The 21,723-nt window shown below is 41.1% G+C and overlaps 1 protein-coding gene across 3 annotated transcripts in view; it reads left to right on the top strand.

Moving 5' to 3' along the window:
- Positions 1–1,607: 1,607 nt before the first annotated feature.
- Positions 1,608–21,723, top strand: part of APC (APC regulator of WNT signaling pathway) — a 98,353-nt gene continuing 78,237 nt past the window's right edge. For 2 of the 3 annotated variants that reach the window (XM_062600674.1, XM_062600671.1), the window contains exon 1: positions 1,608–1,695. The gene's annotated coding sequence lies outside the window, so the exon portion shown is untranslated. Of the gene's footprint in view, positions 1,696–17,470; positions 17,558–21,723 lie in introns of those variants that run through there. The other variant, XM_062600672.1, reaches the window with a different exon arrangement.

Raw genomic sequence — 21,723 nt, 5'->3', positions numbered from 1 at the left:
TGACACAGGCTAGTACTACCTCTGATGATGGGGTCTGAAGAGGAGTGTGAATGGGCTTAATAAGGCGATTTCTTTGATCCTAATGACTGGACAGAGCTTGTCCAGGCCCAAATGAGGCAAATAGAAAGCCTGTAAAACCATGGCAGGTCAAATCTAAACAGGAAATGTTTAGACTAAACATGTTTAGGGCTAAAAAAATTCGAAGAGCATCTTGCAAAGGATGCTCAAACTGGCAGTAAAAAGGTCTTTAAATACATCAAAAGCTAGCAGGTAGTTAGGAAATCGGTGAGACTGCTAGTGACAAAGGTCTGAGAAAAAGGTTCAAGGATGTCAAAGTTACAGCACAAAGGCTCAAAGAATTGTCTGCATTAGACTGCAACAGGGTACGCTGAGGAGAGTACCAGCCCTCCACCTGCTTCACAAGAGGACGGCCAGAGGAACGACATCAGTTTGAAGTAACTTACAGGAAGCACAAGCCCAAACAAGTAAGTCATCAAGGCATGGTAGCATTCAGCCAAAAGTGATGAAGGACACTGGTATCAAATGGTAGTCCTGCTGGTCAGTGCATAACCCACTGCTGTAAGTGGATGGGGGCTGAAGAGTTACCACAGTATCTCTGCCTACCCAGGGCATGCTGGAGCAGACCTTAGGAGGAAGAGATCTGAGAGGCTGATTTCCACTCGCAGTCAAGGAGTAAGGTTTGTTATAAAGATCCCATACCACGTGGATAAGCACACGCTGCGCTTCTTTTGTGAAGGTAAACTGTCTCACTGACCTGCTGGATTGACTGCTGGAGAAGGGCAACAATAAATACGTGGAGAAAGGAGATAAACCCTCAACTTTTGCCCTCAGGTTCCATACCTTGTCGCATGTGTCTCTTTCTGCCAGGGCAGGGGGCCCTTTGGTAGCCTGTCTTTTCTGTATCTGCAGTACTTATTCTCCAAACCGCACCAGGTGGCCCTTCAGGGATTACTTCTCTTTTGCAGTTACTGTTTGAACCGTGTTTCAGGCTTTCGCGGGCCGAGGGCTTTGCCTTGTCAAAACAGCCCATCCTCTGGCGCTGGCCATCTCTGCGAGGGAGAAGGGAAGGAGCCGTCGACACTCCAGCCGCAGCAGAGGGCGGCAGTTGGCGGTTAACGGCCACCCCCCGCGCTCCCCGCGTCAGCGCAGCGCCCCGCCCCGCGTGGCAGGTGTGTGCCATGCGCAGGGGGCGGGGCAGCGCCCGCCGCCGCGCATGCGCGCCGCCGCCGCCGCGCGCGGGCTCCCGCACCTCCGCCGCCGAGGCCGGGATTCCCTCGGCTGCGCCTGCGCGCTCCGCTCTCCCCTCGGGCAAGATGGCGGCGGGGAGACCAGTCGGAGGGAGCGAGTGAGGGGGCGGCGGTAGGGGCCGGGCTCGCGGGGCAGAGACCCCCCCCGGCGCCGCGGCCGCGCGCGCTCGAGGCGGGCGGGGGCCGAGGCGGGGAGGGGGCCGGGGCCGCCCCGGAGCCCGCTGGCGGCATGAGGAGCGGCGGGGACGGGGCAGGGGCCGGCCCTCGCCGGTGAGGAGGGCGAGCGGCCGCCGGGCCCGCGCCCCGCATGCGCGCCCGGCCGCGCCGGCTGCCCCTTCTCGCCGCCCCGGGGGCGCCGCCCGCGGCGGGAGGCGTCGGAGGAGTCGGCGGCGGCGGCGCTGGCGGGTGGGGAGAGCGCGGCAGGCAGGTGAGTGCCCGTGGCGGGAGCGGCGCCGGGCGGGCGCTGCGGGGAGGGGGCGGCGGCAGGGCCGGGGCCGAGCCGCCGGCCTGGCGCGGCGCCGTGCGCGGCTGCCCGCGGAGCCGCCGCCCGCGGAGCCGCCGCCCGCCCGCGCTGTCGGCGGCCGCGGCGCGCTGCTGCCGGCGCCGCCCCTCGCGCGGGGGGCGCTCGGGGCCCTGCGCTTAGGCGGCCGTGGGGAGCCTTTAGCGGTGGTGTTTTGGGCCCTTTATCCCTTAAAACCCGGCCGGCGTGTCGAGAGGGCGGCCTGGCCGCTGAACGGCGGCGGGCGTAGCAAGGCCCCTCGGAGCCGCGCTCAGCTGTTGCCTTCCCCGAAGTGGTGTTTAAAAGCCAGGTCCTTCAGCTGCAGAACCTTCCTCTGGCTGCTAATTGGATCGTCTTTGACCTCGGCACTGCCTGTCAGTAGGCGTTAGTTCCTCTGCTGCGTTTCGCCTCCGACTCCGTGCCGCGAGGGCGGCTCTGCGCGGGTCTGGCTGGCTGCGGCCCCCGCTGCCGCTCACGGCTGCGCAAGTGGCTGAATGTAAAGCAGAGTAGTTCCGATTTCTGCGAGCATCGGTTTCCCTCTACATCTACAGAAGAGAGGAGAAGCAATGATGCAGCTGAACTCCGTAACTAATTTGTGCGTTGCCTTCACCTCCCTGCCAATAAGCACTATAAACTATACGATAGCTGTAGCCTGTAGAAGTGGGAAAGCAGGCCTTTTGCTAAAGCTGTCATAGAAACTTTTAACTTTCCTAAAAATAAAATGAAGTTCTGCAGAAGCAGATTCTGTGTACTTCTACCAACGGCTGATCAACAAGAGAAGATTTCTGTGCTCCAGCAGAGAAGCACAGATTTGAAAACTTTGTTTCAGGAGGTTATGTCTCAGTTAATAACACTACTAGAAATAGCACATGGGTAAACTAGGAATACGCAGGAGTTAATTAAGATTATGTCACTAATTGAAATGACAAAGAACTTTTTGTGCTATTGTCTTCAGGTGCTGTAATCTTGTATTTTTAAACTGGGTTTAGCAAAAATTGTATGTCAAATGGTTTCAGCCAATCCTAAGCGCTCAAGGTATACTAGACTTGTTAAAGTGAGTGCCATGAGATCATTGTTATGCTTCAATTTCCTTGATATGTTTCTCTTCCTCTAGTTACGATCAAGACTGTTTATAGAAAAGTTCTGCCCAATGAAAAAGACCTTGCAGTTCTCCAGTACTCACTCTTGTTGGATGTTGTAGATTCAAAAATAAATATAAATATATAATTTGTTTAAAATATATTTATACTTAGCAGTATAAAGTAAAAAATCCAAAATTCGGGAATTCCTGATGGCAGTATAGTTGATGAAACGTTTTTGATTTTACATCTTGGGTTTGAGATACCAGGGATAGTACACAAAATATTTTCTGAATAGAACAGAAGCAGACACTTGTTCATTAGAACATGCTTTAGCGAGTGTAATGAAATATGTGCTCAAGTATGTGAAATTTCAATACCTAGACATTTGTAGTAGAAAATATCAAGTAACTAACATTTCAATTGCAGTTACTTTATGATACCACACTGTAGCACCCTCAACAGTATGCTGTGCTACTGTGTACATGAAGTTTCATGTACTGTTTTGGTCAGCTTTAGTTTTTAACTAATAGTTCTTAGCCCCAGTGCACACCTGCCTTTTGAATTTACAGAACCTTCTGGGTGCTTTAAAAGTATGTTAATGTGCATATATTTTTACTTTCATAACTTTAAGATTATTTATATAACTTTTTTATAGCTAGGTAATCTTTTGGGTTAGGGAATTAAGTCCTTCCATGATCACATTTAATACTAAATATTAGCATATTTCAAAATAAAACTTTCCTAATACTGTAATGGTCAAATGGGAAAAAGTTAATTTGGCTAAGTTGAATTTTGGCTAGACTTTGAAGATTCTTACCTTGATTAAAAGCAAGATAGTTTGGATTTTTTTATAGTAGTTAACTTTTCCTGTTTGTTTCAGCAGCTCAGGAATGATAAATAAAGTTGTTAATGCAATTATTAAATATGTGCTTTCTGAAATACTTTATGGTAGCAAGTTGCTCTGAAATATCATGATAGCATAGAATTGGTTTAGGATATGATGGTTTAGGTTTTTTTTTTCTTCTTTCTTTCTTTTTTTTCTTTCTTTCTTTCTTTTTTTTTTTTTTTTTTTTTTTTTTTTACTTTCAAACTAAGCTATAGAAGTTGTTCATAGCACTATGCAGTACAAATTCATGAAATTCAGGACTTTCTCTCACCGCATCTGAAACTCTGTGAGAGAATCTACTTTTTGTGGTTAGGCCTCACAATGTTCTCCTTCAAATTGTCTTCATTGAGTTTGGACAGTGGAAAGCCATGTACTGTCGTCTTTGTGTCGAGTTGCCATATTTTCACAGGGTGATTTATTATTATTACTTTTTTTTAGTAACTTGTGACAGTGATGGAATGAGCAATAAATGAATGCACTGAAACAAAGCAGCTGGAGAGCTTGATGAGCAAAACATACCATTAACTTTTCATATTTTAATGAGGATGTCAATGCTGTGAATAGGATTATTTTTTAAGTACAGTTTTTAAGGAAGTCTCCATTGTAGGTTTTAAAAGCAACCTGACTGTACTAAATAAATACACATGGTCTCTGCTTGGAAATGGCAATCCAGTAGTTGAAACTCATCTTTAGGTGGATCTTCCAGTAGTTTGCTTTCAAATTCATATTATCTTATCAGACAATGTTCCCTTTATTATCAATATTAGCAAAGAGAAAGTACTTCTACTGTAAACTCCTAGCATTGACTTCTGTTTGAATACCAAAACATTAGAAGTTTTGCTCGATTTTTGATTCTAATTAACTCTAGATTATGGCTGTAAGTACCAGTCTGGTAAAATAGTGTTAAAATATCTGTGACAGTGATTTCAACAGTAACTGATGCTGTGCTATTACATAACATTATTTTGATTGCTGGATGATAATCATTCATTTTTAGTTGAAAGCTTGTGTCTTGTTACATCAGGTGCAGCTGGAGGATAAAGCCCCTGGGCAGTAAGCATTCACTCAAGATGTCAAGCTGATGTTGAGTGGGTGTGCTATTTTTCCATTCAGACTTCTGGAAGAGGGGAAGTTGGGAAGAAAAATTAAAAAGAATAAGAAATATCAGCTTGATTTTTGTTATCTGCATGTGTTATTATAAATGTACTTCTGATACTATTTTTGGACATAATCACAAGGCTAGTCTATGCTACTTTGACTTGGCAGTAAAAGATTAATGGGGTTCCGTGAGTATGTCCATTTTGTCTATTAGATGGTGATTGATTTTAATACTTTTTATCACTAGTGGGAATAAATTTTTAAAAAATATGAATACTCCGTGAGACTGCAGAAAATTTACTTTGCCTTTGCCTTGAGGAGTAAAATTCAGCAAGCAAGAACATCTTTTGAGTTAGTTAATACAATTAGAGCACAAATAGTTTGACTACTGTGTAAAAACTGTAAACTGAAAAAATTAAAATCGAAGGATCAATAGCATTTTGAAGTATCTTTTGTAAGTGTAAAGCTGCTCTTTAGAGAGGCAGTTTACTCACCTACTGATAGAACTATTAATCTCTCATAGAAGAATAGACTATACTTAAGTGGACTTCATAATTCAGCATAAAGATTTAGGCTTATGTGAAATAATATCATGATGCTTCTCTTAAGACTGATTTTTATGAACTCTTTATTCTGTAGTAGAACCGTCTGAAGGACAGAGCTCAGAGGGCTGTGATCAGCGGCACAGAGTCTGTAGCTAGTGATGTCCCCCAGGGGTCAGTACTGGGTCCCATCCTGTACAACTTCTTCATCAACGACCTGGATGAGGGGACAGAGTGCCTCCTCAGCAAGTTTGCTGAAGATACCAAGCTGGGAGGAGTGGCTGAGACACCCGAGGGCTGTGCTGCCGTTCAGAGAGACCTGGACAGGCTGGAGAGCTGGGCAGAGAGGAACCTCGTGAGGTTCAACAAGGGCAAGTGCAGAGTCCTGCACCTAGGGAGGAATAACCCCATGCACCAGGACAGGCTGGGGGCTGACCTGCTGGAGAGCAGCTCTGCGGAGAAGGACCTGGGAGAGCTGGTGCATGACAAACAGACCATGATCCAGCACTGTGCCCTTGTGGCCAAGAAAGCCAAAGGTCTCCTGAGGTGCATTAGGAAGAGTGTTGCCAGCAGGTGGAGGGAGGTGATCCTGCCCCTCTCCTCAGCCCTGGGGAGGCCTCGAGTACTGTGTCCAGTTCTGGGCTCCCCAGTCCAAGAGAGACCTGGAGCTACTGGAGAGAGTCCAGTGTAGGGCTACAAAGATGATCAGAGGGCTGGAGCACCTGCCCTGTGAGGAACGGCTGCGAGAGCTGGGCCTCTTCAGCCTGGGGAAGAGCAGACTGAGGGGGAAATCTTGTCGATGTCTACAGACACCCTCTTTAGGAGGGTGTCAAGGGGATAGGACTGCTCTCTTTTCAGTGTTGCCCAGTGACAGGACAAGAGGAAATGGGTACAAACTGAAATACAGAAAGTTCCATCTGAACATGACGAAAAGCTTTTTTTTTCCTTATTTTTTCCCTTTTTTTTTTTTTTTTTTTTTTTTTTTTTTTTTTTTCTGTGAGAGTGACAGAGTACTAGAACAGGTTGCCCAAAGAGGTTGCTGAGTCTTCATCCTTGGGAGATATTCAAAAACTGCCTGGACAGGGTCCTGGGCAATGCACTCAAGGTGACCTTGTTTGAGCGGAGGGGTTGGACTTGATGATCTCTAAAGGTTCCTTCCAACTTCAACCGTTCTGTTATTCTCTGAACTTTAGTGATCCAAGCATCACTTAAGGCTTAGTTCATGAGATTAAATTGTTTGTGTGAATGTTGCACAGTTTTTTTTCTAGAAATCAGATACCAATAGAAAGTTTTCTTATTTCTGAAGTTAATGCTGAGTGTCACTTGTTTTAAATAGATTTTGAAAGGTGCTGAATTGCAAAAAACTGAATTTGGCTGTTAATAGACTGGCCTTTTTGTAGTAGCTGGCATGCAGGGGGAATTGGAAGGAAACTAGGGCTTTTTGTTGTTGTGTGACAAGAGAGCAAAGAAATTGTGAAAGCATAAATTGTGTGAGCTGACTCTCCTTTTATTAATGGAAAAACTTCTCAGGATCATACAAGCTTTTTCTCCTCTCTAAAAACCCTGCTATGGAGATCTCACATAGCTGTTCTTCCACCCAAAGGGCTTTAGCAAAGAATCTGCTAAGAACTGAGGAATACTATTCCCATATAGCATAATGATTTTGTAGCATATATATATATATAAAAATCCCAAGCTTGCTTGTGTAAATTTTATATAGACAGTTCTCTTGCATGTGCCTACTCTCTTTGCTCTTCCACTTCAAACTAAGTCAACTGTATATTAAGAGTTTTATGACTTTGTCATGCTTAGCTGCTGTTTCTTGGAATAAGATTTTTTTCCAACTTTTTTTTTGAGTATACTGTAAATTGAATCCAGTTGATCAGTAAGTGTTTCCCTCTGACTCCTGGTTTGTGGTGTTACAGGTTTGGATTGCAAAGTTCCCCTTTGGGTAGGGAGATGCCTTTTATCTCAAAGTTACTTGAATGCCTGAATAAGCATGTCAGTATAGACTTAGAGCTGTTATTGTATACACTGAAATGGTTTCCTCTTCCTTGCTTTGTTTGTCTCTTGTGATTATCACTATATAGGAGTGTTTTTCTCAACAGATTTTTGGGAACAGTAAGATAAATATTGATAGAAATAAAAGTATGACATGGACTGAAGTGTTTTGGTTTTATAAACAAGAACTGAAGTTCAATCATGGTGCTGAAAATCAAAGTACTTTAAGATTAAACATATCCTTGTAGCTATAGTGGAAATAACTCATCAGGCTTATCCTTTTCCATAGAAGTTGTAAGGTAGTAAGAAAAACAAGGAAATACAGTATGTAATGAGCATAATTTTATTTTGTTTTGCCAGAAGTACTGCGAAGAAGATTTCTTGCATTGGGATTTTTTTTAACTGTTTTTTTGTACCAGTCTTCATAATATATTTGTGGCATTCTGTTTAGAGTAGTTGATATTCCTTCTTTGCTATAATTCAGCAATTGTAACTACACTTTTCCTGTTTGTTATAGGTAGCTGTTACTGCACTGTGGGTGTAAAGTTCTTGTTTACAATGTCTTACCTTGCAGCTGATCTCTGTTCTCAGAGAACTGATTGATTTGCCAACCTTGTGCTGTTATGAGTGATGTTACTTTTCATGCCAGTTGTGCCTGGTTTTGGAGGAGAATATATGGAAAGCTATTGATGAGAGTACTTATGTTGTAATTAACAGAACAAACGAGTGTGTTGCAGAACAATTTATATTGAGAAATGAAGGGGACACATGCAGCTGTTCTTAGGTATTTTTGGTTATTGGGGGTGGATTTGGTTACCCCTTGCTCATAGGGTAGACCTGAAGACCAAATTTACCCATACAGCGAGGGCTTTTTTTGTGTGTGTGTTGGGGGGGGGAAGCAGGGAGGTGATAGTACATGTTGTTATAAGTATGTGAACATATTAAAATGGCTCTGTTCACATGCATATTGATTCTGTCTTAGGGAATTGGATAATCACTTATTTCATAGATCTTTGGTGTTATCTTTTTTATTTATATATATATATATATATATATGTGCATGTGTGTGTATATATGCATACATACACTATTTACACACTAGATGCAAAGCCTAGGAATTCCTTATGGTGTAGTTACACTAATGTACATTCCTTTGGATATTTGTGAGGGGATTTGAAAGATGTCAGTTCAGAAGTCTGGAGAACAGACTTTTTTTTTTTTTTTTTTTTTTTTTTTAGAAAACTTCAAACATGGTAACAATACTGTGCTGGACTGTAGTAACTGATTTATTCTAGGAATAAGGCTTTTCTGAGGGCTGTGGTATAAGAACTGGAGGGGATACGTTCATGTTGTATGATTACCAATCATTTGATTTGTTATCCTAATAGATGTTTTAATTATTATGACTTCTTCCAATAGTGTGATATAACAGCTTTTATTTTTATTTGAATGATGGTTGCTCTTAGGCTTCCTGAAATGCAGAAAATGCTTTTCTATTTCAAAAAAAAAAAAAAATTCTAGTACAGAATGGTATAATTTTTGATTTATTAAATAATACAGTCCATTCCTTGCTGACTACTGTTGAACCATCTGAAAAGAGATAGAATCATAGAATCAGTAAGGTTGGAAGGGACCTCTGGAGATCATCTGGTCCAACCTCCCTGCTCATCAGCAGGGTCACCTAGAGCATGTTAGACAGGGTTGCATCCAGGCAGGCCTTGAAGATCTCCAGAGAAGGAGACTCCACAACCTCTCTGGGCAACCTGTGCCAGGGCTCCGTCACTCTCACAGGGAAGAAATTCCCCCTCACGGTCAGGCAGAACTTCCTGTGCTTCTGTTTCTGCCCATTGCCTCCAGTCCTGTCACACGGGACAACTGAAAAGAGTTTGTCCCCGTCCCCTTGACACCCTCCCTTCAGGTACTTGTACACACTGATAAGACCCCCCCTCAGTCTGCTCTTCCCCAGGCTGAAGAGGCCCAGCTCTCGCAGCCGTTCCTCACAGGGCAGGTGCTCCAGCCCTCTGATCATCTTTGTAGCCCTACACTGGACTCTCTCCAGTAGCTCCAGGTCTCTCTTGGACTGGGGAGCCCAGAACTGGACACAGTACTCGAGATGAGGCCTCCCCAGGGCTGAGGAGAGGGGCAGGATCACCTCCCTCCACCTGCTGGCAACACTCTTCCTAATGCACCTCAGGAGACCATTGGCTTTCTTGGCCACAAGGGCACAGTGCTGGATCATGGTCTGTTTGTCATGCACCAGCTCTCCCAGGTCCTTCTCTGCAGAGCTGCTTTCCAGCAGGCCAGCCCCCAGCCTGTACTGGTGCATGGGGTTATTCCTTCCTAGGTGCAGGACTCTGCACTTGCCCTTGTTGAACCTCACGAGGTTCCTCTCTGCCCAGCTCTCCAGCCTGGCCAGGTCTCTCTGAATGGCAGCACAGCCCTCGGGTGTCTCAGCCACTCCTCCCAGCTTGGTATCTTCAGCTAACTTGCTGAGGAGGCACTCCATCCCCTCATCCAGGTCGTTGATGAAGAAGTTGTACAGGATGGGACCCAGTACTGACCCCTAGGGGATGCCACTAGCCACAGGCCTCCAACTAGACTCCACGCCACTGACGACGACCCTCTGAGCTCTGCCTTTCAGTCAGTTCTCAATCCACCTCACTGTCCACTCGTCTAGCCCACACTTCCTGAGCTTGTCTAGGAGGATGTTATAGGAGACAGTGTCAGAAGCCTTGCTGAAGTCAAGGTACACAATGTTCACTGCTCTCTCCTCATCTACCCAGCCAGTCATTAGAAAACATAATTTTTTTGTTTAAACTGCAGCAATGTTAGTTGGCATTTTTGTCAGACAGCAGTCACCTCCATTGCTTTGTGTATGTTATAACATCCTTTGGAACAGGGTAGGAGTCAAGCTGTGAAACATGACACCTTTTGAAGCTGGAGCAAAGTAGATTGATCAAAAAAGTTCATAAGCTTCTAATGTTGCTTTTTTTGTTTAGAGTATCTGAATAAACATAATAAAGTGAATTCAGCAGTGGTTGCTTTTTGGAGACGAGTCATAGTAGGGCTGTCTTAATAGGTTTAAATTCCAATGCTAGCCTTTTACAGAATTTCCACGTTGCCTAACTGCATCTTATTTGTCTTGGTTTGTGTTAATCGGAATAAGTATCGTGTTTGTGTAGTTACTTACCTTCAAATCACTGTCTTATTTTCAGAATACATCTGTTATTGTAATTGTAAAAATCTTTTTCAGTCTTTTGATCCTCACCTTGGTGTCAGTGGTTGTGAAGAGAGGGAGTATCACAACTTTGAATCACTAGCAGTTGCAGTTCAGTAAAAATCAGGTGCAGTTTAGTTAAATTCTAGGATTCTAGCAGGCTTATTCCTAAGACCAGCAGTTTGGCATGCTTTCATTTGTGAGCTTTTTGTGCAAATAAATGCTGACCTCAGGTTCCTGAGGCTTTGAAACATTCTGTCAGGAATTTGCTTAATGCCTTGAAAGGGCCTAAGGAAGTGGGTGACCTTCACAGAACTCTTGCCTGTGCAGTAGAAAATACCTTTTCCATAGATGACCTAGCATCTGACCTGAGGCTTACAGTATCATGTTGTCCAGCTTGTTTGATTGAAAAGTTTGGCCATTTTGTCATTCTGCTGTTCAGTAATGTTCTCCAAATAGCTGGGAAGGCACCTTACTTTCATGAGAGCAAGAACTCAACTTCCATTCTGAAAGAGCTGTTCAGATCTTATTGGTACTGCTGTGGTGCCTTTCTAGCTTAATACTTGCCAGAAGGAAGCACTGTCTCTTCTGCTTATGTTTAGGACTTCCTAGAGTAGAAAATTCTCATTTATGATAGGCAAAAGCATATAGGTCATAAAGGGATAAATAGCTGTGATTCTCTTTCTCTCCCTTTTTAAATAGTAAAAAGGATTCAAGAGTGAACTTGTGTTGAACCCAGGCTTTTTGGTGGGTTTTTTTTTCTTTGCTTGTTTGTTTATTAAGGCTTTCGTCTGTGTGTTTTGTGGAAAAAATAGATTCAGGTATTTGAGTTGGACATTCCACAAAGGGATGCTGTACATGCCCTGAATAATGGGATTTCTTGAGTTAAATGCCTGCCTTGTCTCATTGGGTTTGTTCGCAACTTCTGAATTTTCTGCCCAGAGAGAACTGTATACAAGATCTCTGCTCTCTTTGAAAATCCAGGGGCTCCAGTCCAAAACTTGAAAATCCAAGGGCTCATGTTAAATATCCTTGGTTATTCCATAATAATCATTTAGAGCTTGGATATGGAATGAGTTTTGGGAAAGGTGTTGCGTGTCAGCAGGCACTATACACTGGAATCTAAACCCAGCAGAAAAAAGAATGCTGGTGATGTGAAATTTGTTGTCTTTTTTTTTTAATTACTTTTGGCATCGATAACTTCAGTGTCAGCAATTCTGAGGTGAAAAGCTTCAGTGCCAGTAACCTTGACAATATAATTGGCAGCTATCGCTGCCAAGAGGACAGTGTCAGTGGGCAACATTAAGATAAATGAGACTCTGAGGTTACCAGAATCTGCTCTGTGGTCATAGTCCTTCCACGTTGTTGGTTTTAACACAAAGCTAAACTGAATGTTTTTTTCATTACAAAATGTAGCAAAAATCCCCCAAAGCTTGTTTGCAGACTTTTGCTTAATCGCACTATTGATAAAATAAAAACTTTGAATACTTTCCAGTTTCCCTATAGATTCAATTTTTAATTTTGTTAATGTCAGTCTTCCCCCTCCCCCTCCAAATTTCAACAGAATTACTGTATTTGTAATTTGTTCCCCAGTGTCCAAATTGTTCAACTACAAGCCCTTCATTGTATATGACTCTAATTTTAGCCAAGTCTAGCAGAATGGTGACTCAAACTTCTGTAATATTCCAATTTCCACAAGAGTAAGAAAAAACCCACAGAACAGAGTTCCTGTACTTTGCTGTAGCGTTTTTCTGCATTTTCAATCTTGTTGTTATTTCAGTGAAAACCACAGATCTAAGTTAGAAACACAAACTGAAAAGGACATTAGTTAATGTGATTTTTTCCCCATTGGTTCCAAGTATATGTTATATGTTTATAAGTATTGTTACATACATTTGTGACTCTTATTTCCATATACTGAGTATGGCCAAGGGTTGAAAAGCTGAAATAGAGTAATGGTACTGAATTTACATGTGTAGATCTCTAAACATGATTCAGAATGACCTCCAGAAAGGTTTAAGGTCTGGATATCAGCTGGGAATCTATGAAACAATTTGTTTGATCAAATCTTCTTTCATTTGCCTGTCAGTCTCATATAATTGCATTCAAAGTGCCAGGACTCACAGCATAGCCTGAGTACCGGTTCATAAACAAATGTGGCTATTATATTTTTTGTCTTGCTTAGATTATTGCTACTAGCTTAATGTATACACCGTAAAACTCTGCGCTGGTGTTCATTTAGACTCACTTCACTGTTGCATTAATGCTTTCTGGTGCAATCCAGTAGCCAGAGTGTTATGAGTCTTATTAGTTAATATAAGACTAATGGTATGTTTAAATTGGTGTGGAATTAGGTCTCTGGCAAAAGGTTTAGATGCCAGTCCAAATGATGGCTTTCTAATTAAATGTCTAAATGTCATTGTTAAGACCTTGAGAACAACTAGACTTAGTTTATAAAGTGTTTTCCAAAAAATGTTTCAAGTGCATGAAGCTGAAAAGAATGAATTGAATGGAGAAAAGGAGTCCTTGTCTTCCTCTCAAACCAGTGGATTTGTGTATTGCTTTATTTGCATGAAAAAGTAGTTTCTGTACATGACTGTATACTGTTCCAAATCTATCTCTGTCTTACTAGTGAGCAAAATGTGCAGATCTTTTTTTTTATGACTGGAATGATGCTTAAAATGATACAACGGTACTGAAGAGTCCACGTGACAGCCTAGTATGTGTGCGGCAATAAAGATCTGAAACCCGTTGTAACAACAGAGCCTGGTAGTAATTTGCTATACTGTTTTATGTCTTAGAAGTCTCAGATGTTTTAGAATGTTTTAACTTCTTCAGAGCGATGGAAAAACAGCTTCAACATATTGTCTACCATGGCTAAGTTTTGATTTGGTTTCTGCTAATATATTAATCTTAGCCTTGAAAGTCATATTCTTTACTATAGGTAGCATAGGAATATAAGAATTTCTGTGCTCTATCACATTTTTTATTGCCTGAAAATTTGCTGACTTGTAACTTTTAAGGGACATGGAATTTTTTTTTTATAGATTCTAGCAATGATCAGTGTGGGCAATTTGCCACCTAGTTCGTTGTTTGAAGGAGAATTGTCCATTTTATTCAATTCAAGCATTAAGTTTATGGAACTGTTTGTAAACATGGATGGAGAGTGCTTTTGATCATTCTTGCTTCTACACTGTGTTCCCTAAGTTATATAATTATATTGTGGGAATTCTAGAAACCCATTAAGCATCAGTATCGCTTTGTGTTGGGCAAGCCTCAAGCCCATAAAAAGACGCAATTCCTGCACTGAAGCAATTACACTGCTCCTAACCTGCGGTGTAGGCTGTTTCCAGGCAGCTGAACTGGGGAATAAGATTTCGTGAAGCACACTCCTAGCACTTCCTACCATTTACTTTTGGGGAAATGAAAGGTAATAAACTGTAAACTAAAAGAACATCAGGAAAGTATTGAACAGGCATAGAGTAGAAAGCACATGCTCTTTTGCTTGTTTCTTCTTCTAGTACAGCTGTGCTATACAACCTTTCATGGAAGTACTTGGACTCTATAGATGTCATCATGATCTAGCATGTGCCTGAATCATAGATATTACCTTTTATGTGGTGAGTTCACATCTAGACACACAAAAACAGTTCCAGTCAAATCACTCATCCACATGCCTTTAGTCAGCTACACATCTGATCACATGATGGGTGAGTGCTGTGACATGACTGTCACCTGAAATTTTCATGTGATAAGACATATTCAGTCACAGATAGGACAAAAAGTTCAGGGACAACAGAAGTAGGAAGTGAGACTAAGGAACAATTCATCTGTAATATTAAATAAGAGCATTTCAATTACTGCCAGTTCTGTTAGTGGAGGAGAATTTTGGTTTTCTGTCCCTGTGACAGAATGGATTTTGCCTGTGTGGTGCAATCTCTCTCATTGCTTCTTCCTTGCCACAATAAATAATATCCACTGTGGAGATTTCTGTTGTCATCTTGGCACCTGAGGTAATTAGCTTGCAAAATGAACCGTTTCAACCTTGTGGGAAACTTATTTTATTTGTATAGAAACAATATGTCTTATGCTTGCGAGAGTTTACTCAAGAATGCTCAATACCAGACAAACTTAAACATTAAAACAATACGAATTATTTCCAGTAGAAGGGTCAATACTTGATTAAAAAATGCAAAACAATTTTAAAAGAGTAATGAATCAATAAAATACAATTCCATGCTGAGAAGGAACCTATGAGTGTCAAATATAGTTGCTCCTAAATCTCAGCTAGTTAGGGTTGGTATTCTAGCTGACTTGCCTTGGGGATCTTTGAGAGTACATTTTTTCTTCATTTAGGGTTGAAGTATTGGGGTTATATTTAGGGCAAAAATGGGAAAACGTTCTTTTTAGAAAGCTAAGCAATACAGAGAACTTTTCTAAATATGGTTGTGATGACTGAAATTTTTCCTTCCCGTGTCCATAGAGGTTGGAATCTGAAATACAAAATGTAGCTGCAGTCAGTAGGATGCTTTTCCTCTTCCTGATACTTTTAAAAACTGTATAGCAGTACAATTGCCAGAGAAGCTTATATTTTCAAGGGAGTTGCAACATCTTTTATACCTTAATTACTCTGCTGTCATTTAGGTCTAAGATTTAACGCATACAATTCAGGTATTTCAATTACACCTCAACTGGGTAGCTGGGGGCCCTGGATCCGAGCTGGAGAGGGGAAGCTGGTGTCTACCAAGGTGCCAATCAGATACCTGTCATCTAGAACAGGGAATCTGAAAGCACTTCTGTTTTCCCAATTCAGACAGACTTACAGTGTGTTTTTCTTCTAGGTTATTCCACTGAAGCTTTATTTGTTCTGGGCATAGTTGTTGCCACTCTGTTACTTTAATTGCTTTTTCTTGGTACTTCCCGAAAGTAACTTGGACAGTGGTAAAACGTTCAGCAGTTATGGCCTCAGATGCTTTTTTTTGTTACTTTGCAGTTGCTCCTTGATTTCCAAGGAGAAGAAGAGGCCACAGGAAGGCTTGCGCTGTGTAAGCTGTGCCAGTGCTGAGTCCTGGTGCTGCCTTGGCAGAGCTTGCGGCTGGAAGCAGCTCGCCCAGAGAGGCAGTGAATATTGGGATTTTGCTGCATTTGTCTAGTGAGCAGGCAAGTGTTTTAAAGTGTTCCTGCTCCCTAAGTACTGAACAGGGTAGATGCACAAACCCACTCTAGCTTATATTTGAATTATTATTTCTTACTGACTGTTCAGTAAGATGAAACTTCATTACTGGGAATGAATATCCCAAGATACTCTAGACTGCTCACATTTTACAAAAACATCCCCCCAAAAAAGAGAAGCAAAAAATCTATTTTCTAGCATCACCAGCACTGCAGAAATTAAGAACTGAAGATAGCATTCACTGTTTTGGGAGCTTGACTAAAACTCCTAAGGTCCTCCCTGACACTGAAAATCTATATTTTAAAATCAGGCTATGGATTTCAACTTTCAAATAACCCACTAAACTGTTTGCCACAGGAGGAGATGGGGGAAAAAATGGATGCTGCTGGTCCCTAAAGGCTTGTGTAACAGCAAACTCCCCAGAGAAGTGAAACCCAGATCACCAAGGAAGCACTTTATGGTGAAAAAATACGCTGAAGAACAGAAGAACATTTCCAAAACAAAAGCTAAATCATAAATCTGACATGAATCATTACATTTGATTAACATGGCTATGAGCAGGAAAACTGCATGCTGGCATCTGTGAGGCTTCTTTGCCCTACCCAGGAGCACCGGTCAGTGCTGGGAGAGTGCCACCTCCAGCACCAGCTCATCTCTGCATTCACAGAAGACAGCTAAGGGCAAAGCAATTTCTGCACTGGTCCTGGGAAGAAGAGCTAGAGGACTTTTTGTTCTGACCTTAACAAGCAATCAGCTGAATCTCTGTAGTGTGAGACTTGATTATAATCACTGCAGTGTGTTATGAGTGTACATACACTACAAAGAATTACAGTTCCCAAAGGATCAAATGAATTGTGAACTCTCATGCCTTTCCAGCTCAGAATGAAGCTCTGTGCCATTTAGTATGACTCCTATGTAAAAGATGCAGAACACTCAAAATCCTGTTTTCTTAAATACCTTGTCTCTCCTTACAGACTCAGTCTGCACTAGGCTTTTGTGATTCAATTAACCATAGAGATATTGGGGGATTTAGTTCCAATTTGTCTGATTTCCAGCTACTGGTTCTTGTTAAGCTTTTGAAAAAATTAGAAATATTTTCAAATTTTTTTGTAATAAAAATCAGCCTCCTTAAGCCATGCAGTATGAATCTTAACCTCTGAGCCATTTTTGAGGTCCTCCTTTGAACTCTAGCACTTACTGTTATGTGCTGCAACCTGGCTTTTTGGTTTTCTGTTCTTTTGAGATTTTATTCAAGATGCACGTATGCTCATAGTTCATGGTAACAATTTTTCATTGAGAGTTTTATAGATTGGTTTAATAGGAACATCTTTCTCTAGATAAGAGCCTCTGTTGAGGATCAAGTCCTAATTTAAGTGCTTAAGAGATTCTAATAACACTAAAGGGAATGGCCATTACTTTGTGTTGTTTTTCTAGACCTCGTCACAGCCTTTGCTGTACTGGATGTTAAAAAAGGTATCATCAATATAATATATCAAAATTAGTAGCTGGAATCATTTTTTTTCCTCTTAGCATACTTGGAGAATGGTGGTGGCCAGTGTTTTTTTTTTTTTTTAAAAAAAGGTCTTTGTTTACAGGGTCCCACAAAAATTCACCCTCCCTTTTCCTTTTTCTTGGGCAAAACGCACATGTTGATGACCTTCAGCTAACTAGACTAACTGATTTATCACTACTGAAATGTCAGAATGCTTACAAGAAATCAACTTTTGGATGAAGGACATCTGGCTCAACCTAAACAAAGGGAAGACTGAAGAGAAGATTGTTAAGAGAAAGGTAAATATTTCACTGAAATAATAGAGCTTCCATTTGTCAAAGTGTTGTAGAGTTTGGGATGCTCACAGGTTCCCTATAAAGCTCACACAGCCAGGTAGCTTTTTTTTTTTTTTTTTTTTTTTTTTTTTTTTTCTCCTAGCAGTGACTTTTCAACCTCAGCTTACCAAGAAACTGAATCTGATCATCCTTTTGCATGTGTAGTCATCCATTTGTCATGAACAGATGTGAATATTGTAACTTCTTGTGTCTGCTAAATATTAAGTATAAGCAAAATGTCTTTGTAACTCAGGCCATTGCAGATATTTTAGGCATGTGCTCAGTTTCTACTGGGTTTGACTCTGATTTGGTCTCTGAGCAACTGGCAGCTGTGCAGCGCTGCTTGAAAGGCCAAGAGCTGTGTTACAGCTAAGGATGGAGTATTCCAAGATGAAAAGATTTGATAACAAAAGGTAACTCTAGTACAGCTTGGACAGATCTAGAGCATGTGAGTCTGGGGGAGACACTGAGAAAAATCAAATAGTCTTTCTCCAAGCATTCCATCTTTTGCTGTTCTATGGCCAAGATGAAGCAAAGAGGACAAATCTGTTTTAATAAGCACGTTCCTCTAGGAAGAGCTTTTACTCTGAAAAAATTCACAGAGAATTGCTGAGGTACACTGAACACCATTTTTTATGTGAAGGATGTTCAGTGCTATGTGCTGCCTTCAGTAAAGCTGAAACTGAACTGAAGATGGGTTAGGAAGTGCAATTACAGGTTTACAAAGGGGCTGAATAAGCCTTTAATTTGCTGGAGTTCTGGAATAAGCAAGTGGGTAAATACATGAATCTGTGGAGTAAAATTAAACTTGAAAGCTCTCTGTTTAGCTGGCTACTAAAGACTCTGTGAGCAGTAAAGACAAAGGACATCTTTCTAGCTCACATCTGTGAAAAAGTTTTCTGGATTTCTGTAAAGGTGCACCTTTCTAGTGGACTGAATGAGCATCATCCACTTTCATTTTCTTCTGCCTTTCAAACTTTTTTCTTCCTTTAATGTTGCAACAGAGCTTTTTGAAAAGAACTTTTTCCATTTAAAAACATTTTTTTGTGAAAATTAATGCAGAATGTTTGTATTGGGTAAGACAAAGACATCTGCAGTTAGTTTGAGAAGGAAAGAGCTGATACATTTTTGTATTGACTATTTCTCTGTTGCATTTCATCAGATCTTAAGATATAACACAACACTAATCTGACTGCTACCTCCTGACATCTTACAGAGGTGAGGCCTGGGGATAAGTAACAACTCAGTTTGTTGATATTTGAACAGAAATGTTCCTAGATAAAGACCTGTACCCTTGAGTAAGAACACTAGAAATGAGGTCTGGCAAGTCTGCCTTACTTTGCAATACTATTAAGGGGAGGTGGAAAAAAAGCATTGGAAGCAAAGCTAAGGCTGGAAATGTAATAAAATATGCAGCTGTTTAGGAGGGAAAGAAGCCTCGTGGCGTGGCTGGATTAAGAAGTAATTACAGCACTGAGACAGTAAACTACTTACATGTTTGGCAAGAGCTGCAGCAGAGGAAACAAAGCAATACAGTAGAAGGATGCTGTGATGCTTTTAATTATAGATGAAGAAACCATAGTTAATGTAACACAAAGTTAGTGTCAGGTGGGGTTCATTATGCAGCGGAGATAAAAGAATGGGAAGTGGTTGGTGAAGGTTGTTGAATTACTGGCTTGCTATGCTAACTCCTTCCATTATTGCTGTTGTAGTGTTTTTAGAAAGTATATGGCCAATACTACAAATCAGTCCGTGACACATTATTAGCTCTAACTGCAGTGTGGAGGGATGTGCTCCTCCTCCCTGCACAACTTCACTTGCTAAGTGGCAGCAAGACACCTGCATGGAGATGGATAAATTTAGTAAGAGGGAAGAAGGCGTGAATGGGAGATGTTTTAGAGAGTACAATACTTCCAGACAAAATTGAAGAACTACAAACAATAGAAAGCATTACATAGTAATTATTTTAAAGAGCAGATGATAGCATTCTGTAAATCTGCCTTGTTTATGAAATAACTAAATGACATGCTTTTTGGCATTCTCATTCAGCTTATGTTGCAGATTTTTCCTATAGTTAACGGACCCTGTGAAAGGGCACTAATAAAATCAGTTTACGCCACTTATTTCCCCCCTGCACCTCCCGAAAAGATGCAGCCTGATGTAAGTCAACGTGCAAAATGTGTGTTTTATATTAGTAAATAAAGTTCTGAAGACAAGATCTTAAGTTACCAGTACTACATTTCACGTTTGCAAGTAATATCAAGCATAGTGCCTGGCAACAGAGAGAATTTAACTCGTTATCCAACCCACTTGCTGTGCCCAGAGTCTCTGAGGTAGTTAGTACTGTGCATGCACAATGACTAGTAATGAAATATCAATCACTTCAAATATATGAAGTGGTAAAAGGCCTCAAGGGAGAAGGGTACTGCTGCAGAGGGTGAGGTTAGGAAGACACAGAAAACTGTCCCATTTATGGTCAAGCTATTTAAAGAAAAAAAAAAAAGTCTCTTGTATTTTCTGTTGTAATATTCTTAATTTTATGAACCAAATGTTTAGGGGAACATCCTTTATGTTTTTGGAAACACATGGACCTTAATCTGCTGAGAGCTTCTGTTTAGCACTAATTTGTAGAGACGAGTATGGGAGTTAAAAACAGGATTATGGCTTAATTTTGTTTGGTGTCAGACTGGATTTTAATAAATGTATTAAGAGACTGGGAGACAGTACCTGACTTGCATTAGGTATTCTATGAAAAGATTGCTAATTCATCTTCTGCAACAAAAAATCTCATTTAGCTGTTTGAGAACACTGTACTAAGTAGAGACTACAGGGATTTTGGCCAAAATAAAACAAATAGTTGAATTATGAATACTGAAATGGAGCTGATGTTTTGAAATACTAAAATTTTGTGTCCCTAGGAGTTCATAGCTTACCTGCAAAGATTTAGTTCTCTTAATGTAATACACATATGTAGTAGGTATTCCTAGACTGTCCTGGGTTTTGGCAGTGGTATTTTTCAGAAAATGAAAAGACCAGTTTGTTCTTTCTGCCAGGTTAGAAAGTACTAGCCAAAAGTAAAATCAAGTCTAAACAAGACTTGTTTTTGTCTCTAAAATTCTGTTTTGTGCTCCTTCCCCCCCCCCCCCCAGGAGACACTGATTTTGTTTTTTTTAATCAAATGCTGCTTCATGAATATCAGGGTCAACACCTAGAAAGCAGTTTTGAAAGAAGTAAATACTTTATATCATACCATTCACCTGTTTGGTTGTATGTTAGTGCTTTAGTGCTGCTTGAATAGATGATATGAGAAAGGTCATCTTGTTACTGGTAATGTGCTGTATATTTAACTGAGTTTCATTTGAAATTGGATTTTGCTTCAGAGGCAAGTGCATGTGACAGACACAAAACATAAGCTGCTATTTTTTATAGAAATCGTAACAGAATGGGCATCACTATGAGCAAGGAAGGGAAAGCTTTCTACCTCCCACTCAGCTGTCATGTTGGCAGGAGGTATTGGAGAATCTGCGCCGCTGCTTACGCTCTGCTTGTTCTGTGCATAAATGCAGAACTTAAGGCTGTAGAGAAGTGAATCTAACAGCTTCCATCTGCACTGAATTTCTTAAATCTCTGCCAGCCTGCAAGTGCCAGGCTCATCAGGCAAGAGGTCAGGACTGACCAGAATCTTTTCACAGATTGAGAACTGTAGCTTATAGCTTTTCAGAGTTACAAGAACTGGGATGTAGTGGGGTAAATGAATGGAATACATTATGAAGCTTTTGATCTCGGATGTTCCAGATTGGATTCTAGGAAGAGATATTGTGAAAATTAAGTCTACTTCTCAAGCTTAATGTTTAACTTAAAGTATGTATTTTAAACTTAATTTTTAACTTAAAGTATTTTAGCTTTAAAGTATATAGGATTTCAGTTTCTCTGGCATTTAGTGTGGCTTTGAACACTCTAAAATGGCGATTCTCGGCTGTATTGCACTTGCAAACTATGAACATAATTTAAAACCATTACAGTTCTCAGTTTGACTGACTCGATGGGAGTATAAGCCACAACTCATGTGGCTCAAGGGAGCATCTTGCCAACTGGTAATGTAAACGTTGTGATCTATATGTGCACTTGTT

Source organism: Rhea pennata, chromosome Z, assembly GCF_028389875.1.
Source record: "Rhea pennata isolate bPtePen1 chromosome Z, bPtePen1.pri, whole genome shotgun sequence".
NCBI classification, from domain to species: Eukaryota; Metazoa; Chordata; class Aves; order Rheiformes; family Rheidae; genus Rhea; species Rhea pennata.
This window is presented reverse-complemented; position numbering and strand designations above follow the sequence as displayed.